The sequence below is a fragment of the Saimiri boliviensis genome, chromosome 8 (genome assembly GCF_048565385.1).
Source record: "Saimiri boliviensis isolate mSaiBol1 chromosome 8, mSaiBol1.pri, whole genome shotgun sequence".
Taxonomy (NCBI): domain Eukaryota; kingdom Metazoa; phylum Chordata; class Mammalia; order Primates; family Cebidae; genus Saimiri; species Saimiri boliviensis.
In genome coordinates this window covers 116,942,055-116,947,468 of record NC_133456.1, presented here as the reverse complement: position 1 = coordinate 116,947,468, position 5,414 = coordinate 116,942,055, and the positions used below count along the sequence as shown (strand labels likewise).

The 5,414-nt window shown below is 45.4% G+C and overlaps 1 long non-coding RNA gene across 1 annotated transcript; it reads right to left on the bottom strand.

Annotated features, from left to right (window-relative positions):
- Positions 1 to 2,190: 2,190 nt before the first annotated feature.
- On the bottom strand, positions 2,191 to 4,754 carry LOC141585283 (uncharacterized). Its single transcript, XR_012518683.1, has 4 exons — positions 4,690 to 4,754; positions 4,120 to 4,221; positions 2,746 to 2,853; positions 2,191 to 2,327 (listed from the first exon to the last, which is right to left on the bottom strand). It is a non-coding gene; the product is annotated as an uncharacterized LOC141585283 (long non-coding RNA).
- Between the last annotated feature and the right edge of the window lie 660 nt (positions 4,755 to 5,414).

Sequence of the window (5,414 nt, the reverse complement as noted above, 5' to 3'; positions counted from 1 at the left end):
GTGAGAAATAGTACATTACCTTGGAACAGATGGATCAAAATGGCTGCAAACAGAAGTGAAGTTCACTCGGAAGTTTTTCTACTATATTTATCACTCTAATTCAAAATACACCTGTGGGCATTCTTTTCTCTGATTTGCAAGCACCTCTTTAAAAACAGACACAGTATAAATAAAAGATGAATATTTAAGGTGATGGCTATCCCAGTTACCCTGTTTGATTACATGGCTGTATTAAATTATTACATGTACCCCCAAATACATACATTTACTATATATCAATAAGAAAAGGCTTGGAAAGTTAAAAAAAAAAACCTAGACATATACACACATGATAGTGCACATGCACATAACATCTGATTCTAGATAGAAAATGCAGTGATTTCATAGAGTAAAGAAAAGGAATTTGAGGCTGTCCGTGCTCGGCCTTAGCATTGGTAGAAAACACTAACGGGCAGGGCCAGCGACAAAAATCTGTGGGACTCAAAGCAAAATGAAAACGGGGTTCCCCTCGTGAAGAAATCATGCAGATGGCCAGGCCCAGGAGAGCAGAGCACTGAACTAAGTCTGTGTCCCATGCCCTGTGGCCAGCACCACCTGGGAGAGGCCTTCCATTCTCAAACAAGTACCATGGATGCAGCTGACAGCAGAGACGGCTTCACGCCAGCTGTGCAAAGCTGCCCACCATCGTCCTGGCCCCTGGTGCAAACGCCACAGTGCAGCAAAGGAAGTTTCCAAGCAAGCGCTCCTTCCTCTTCTTGGGCAAAGCAACTTCTCTTTTGTGTTCTTTCAGCAGCCTGGACTGTAAAGGCCTTTCGGTCACTGCATTAACCCTTGTCTTTCTGTCTGGCTACTCAGCTGATGCCATTTGCTGAACAATCGCTGCGAACGAGAAGCGAGGCGTGAAATCTTTTATTCGCCCAGGCAGCAGCTGTGGGTAGATACAGGATGGCATGCAATGGGCACGTCTAACACCAGAGCCCTGAGAGGACAGGAGTCCTGGGCGGCTCCTCGCATTTTATCAGGGGAGGCGGGCAGCAGGCCCATCCCTGGGAGTGGTCACTGGGGAACCAAGCATGTCAAACACCTTTCTGCAGGAATGGTCGCAAAACAGGAGCCTGATGGGAGGATGGAGACGTTTCAGCCAATAAACAAAGGCCCTGGAGCCTTGGGCTTTTTATTTTGCTTTGAAAAAAAGACCTTTCAGTGAGGAAAATGGCATCATTGTTCTGCTCCTGAGCAGTGATATCACAGTGAGGTCACAGCCCCACAGTCCCTGGGGCACCCTGGGCGGCCTTGGGGACAGAGGCAGGGGCTGAGGGGCCACAGGAAAGGCCCCAGTGAGGAGGAAGCAGTCCTTCATTACAGAACACTCATTTGCAGGGAATGTGGGCCCCGAGCCAAAAGGGCAGGCTTCATCAAGGCTGCACATCCTATCTGAAAGCCTGTTTGAGGCATGCTTGCCCCGATGCCAGTCCCCACCACCTATCAGGCAGGGCTGTCCAAGCTCAACGGGAAGAAATGAGTCCTTGCTGAAACGCACAACGTGGCTGAGCTTCCTGGCATCTGGAATACCTGCCTTCCCTGTGGCAGTGGCATCGGGGCCAAGGCTGTTTTCTCCTTGAGGATGTGCTGACGGGCTTCCCACTGTGTAAGACGTGCTGGCTGCAGGGCCTCTCTGCCAGGGTGACAACTCCCTCAGCCCCTCTCTTGGCAAGTCCCTCTGCTAGATGAACGGTGTGCTGGTTCCCATCATTCTGAGGGAATAAAACCTTTTGGGTCAATGGGGAACCATCTGGAAATCCTAGCATGAGAAAAGATCAACACGGGTACTTCAACCATATCAGAAGGCTGTGTTCAAGTGTCAGTTAGCTGTTCAAACACATTGCAATACGGCTTGTGAAGTTCAATACAAACTAGGAAACAACCACCAGAAGAAGAGATTAGGTGACTCATGGTCACAAGCCCCTCCCCACACAGGACTAGGGGACAAACACGTAGCAACTCAGAATTACTTGGGTATACAGACCCAGGCAGCCTTGACCATCGACAGCAACCCTCTGGGGTCCCCTTCCACCCTTCCATGCTGTGGAAGTTTTGACTTCCGCTTGCTCCATAAAGTGGATTGCTGCTCACCCTCCCGATCTGTAAACACTTGTTTGAAGCTGGAACACTCACCGTGGGGCTAAGGCTCTCTGCTTGATTCTTTGAGCAAGCAATCAATTCTTGATTCCTGAGCCTGGAGCCCAAGCTGCAAATCCAGCTACGATTCCTTTCTTCGTTTGTTAGATGGGCATGAAAGGACATTTCTCCAGGACCCTCTATAGAATCTGCAAGACCCAGTGCAAAATGAGCATGGAGGGTCCCCTGGACAAACGTCCTTAAGAATTTCAAGGCAGTGACAAGAGCGCATCAATGAACCCAGCATGGGGCCCCACTCAGCTTCGCCTGGAGCTCCTGCCCAGGTGGCCCTGTGTTCTTGCCCGGGTGTCAGGACAAGTAAGCAGGGCAGATGGTGGTTAGAAAGAGTGATCAGAAGCGTGTGTGCCCGGCTCTTGATAGCTCCTGGTGGATGATGGTCCCACTTAAAACAGATGGCCAGGAAGGAAGGAAAGGTGTTTCCGTGGAAATCATCTAAATCAAGATGCAGAGCCCGTGTGTGAAAAGAATGTGTTGCTAAGAAGTCATTATTTAGATACAATGGGATTAAACTATATAAAGAAAATGAAGTGGAAATATGAGTTTTACCTGCCCCGCTTTTCTCTCAGTGAGAAAATGGAGTCGAAGTATGGATTTTGTTTGCCCCCTCCAAGGCAAAGGCGGAAGTTTTATGATGTCAATGTCCGACGGCTGGGCCTGAAGAAGGAAAATGCAGGTCAGTTCTCCTATGAAAGAGAGACATTCCAGTGACCCCAGTTGGAAAACACTGCTCTCTTCTAAAAAGTGAAATTTTAGAAATCACAGACTGAGTAGGCATTGACAGGTGTCATGTTCGTATTTTTACCCTAACTCCATACATGAGAATTCATTAATCATGAACATCTTAAAACAAGTAATTTTTCCTCCATATGTATTATGACCTAGAGAGTGTAACTAAGAGAGTCTCATAAGGAACACAGTTTCTTTCTATTCCCTTAAAAGGCTCTGCATGTAACACAATCTTCCTCACAAGGGCCTCATACGGATCGATCCTATCCCTTAAAAATGTCTAGGCAGTATTTTCTGCCTGTAACTTCTGAAAACTTCCATAAATTTCCTTTCTGCCATATGAAAGGACTTCCTTTCATCTGTCCTAAAACTACCCTCTTCAAACTTCAAAGACTGACGCCACCGTTTAAGTATTCCGGGATTTGGCTCACAGGTCCATGATCGTGTTAGCAGTGCCTTTCATGAATTTACAAACTTTGATCACTTCTTCACCTCAGCCTTCATCTTCTTTCAGACAAAAGAACTCTAATTTTTTCAGGCAGTTCTTACACAGAAGACATTCCAGGCACCTCCTCCTAACATTTGGTCTCCCGTTCTTTCCATATTGTAAGAATGTGTCTGTCTGTCTATAAAACCAGGGGGAGAGAGGACGTAAGCTGTTTCCCTTACACAGCCACAACATAGCTTTTGAAGAGTAGGAGAATACTTTGTTTGTATTTTTAAGCACCAGGTTAGATCATTCTAAGAATGGATAACTGTTTTTCCTGAAGTACTAGCACGTTGGGCTGATTGACAGTGCATAATCCAAGTCCATGGCTCATATCTTTTTAAGACCAAAATTTGAATTACATTTTCCAAAACATCTTCCTACCCTCCCCATATTAAAGATATGGGCCATTTTTTTTTCCTACTGATTCTTGCAAGCAAAATTAGTTCCTAATAGACCATAATAGTTCACGGTATTTTAACCTTCCAATTAAAAGACAAATGCATTCACAGTCACAGAGTTAGAAGAAACATTATTTGATTTTCAAAAACCACTGACCATCTCCTGTATGCAAGGAACCAGGCCCTAAGAGCTCAGGTGAAAAGATGGGAATAAATGTTAGTATGGAACGTCTATTTTATCTGAGTCAGGATTCCTGTATAGACCTGAGCAACAATAACCTAAATTCCACAGGCTCTTATTCCTACCTGTTTACCCAGGACTTTCAGCAGCTCAGACATCTGTGAGCCTCAGCAGAGGTCTCCTTCCTTAAACCGAGGGGTCTTCTCCCTCCTGCTGCTCTTGCCACCCTATGAGACGCAAGGGACGTGGCAATGCCAAGTTAAACTCTGACAAAAATGGTGGAGAAAAAACACTTTCCCCTTTGCGTTCCAATCCTTTCCAAGGGTTCCAGATTGAAGCTACATGCACCCCGACACTTCATGGACTTGTTTGTTTGTTTCATGAAGTCTTTCTTGATCTCTCATTGACAGCCTGTATGCTTTGTATAAAAGTCAGGGAACAAATCCTTAGAATCATCACCACACCCTTAGTAAAAGATTCTTTGTTACCCAGTAGTGCCTTTTTCTATCCTCAGGACGACTCAGGGGTGAGATCTGTTCAGACGTATTTCAGTACCTGCCATTGATACTCCTTTGGCTAAAGCTCAAATCCCTGTTCCCAAATCAGAGCTCACAGTGCCGCGAGGACAGGTGGGTGGAGGGGAAGCAGTATCTAAAATTAGGTTTCCGAAATGAGCAGAGGGGCAGGGGCCTTACTGTAATGTGCTGGAGATTTGATGAGCTTGGAGTTCCGGGAGACCGGGTGTCAGGCTGCTTTCAAACTCCGGGCCCTTATGCACTGGGTGTGGCTCCAACCCACAGCCTGCAGATTCTCATTCCAAAATGATGACGCCGAGGCCCGGGGAGGTTACCATTCTTCACTGAGTTTACGCGAAATGTTGGTGAGCTACAACATTACAGAATCCAAGCTACAAAATCATTCTCTTAACACCACCAGGTGTTAATTCATAAAGTATATTAAAAATAGCAATCATCGATGGACTCCTCACAAACATTTCTCTTCATATTCTAAACAGAGAGGGACCTATTTTTCTGTTTCCATCCTTTTCAGATTCTGCACTTGTCTGCCAATAAGCAGTCATTGGGCATGAAAAGGCACCACTCCTTGTGATTGGCGCTCTGTGTACAGTAAACTTCCCCTCTAGCTTATAACAAAATAGTTTAAGACATGAGTTTTAACCAGAAACTTGAATTAAACAAGAAAACATTGACTAAGCACCCACTCTGTGCAGAGGAGGACGCATGTACTGCAGAGAATACAAAGGCGAGTGATTTTGTTTGAAGGTCAAAGCAAATTCTGTAAAGAGAAAAGTGAATTATGTCCTTGCTTTAGATTGCATTCTTATGTATAGCCCTGCAAAACTTTTCATTTGTTATGAAAGATATTCCATTATAAAAACCATTTTGTCTTTTACCTGACA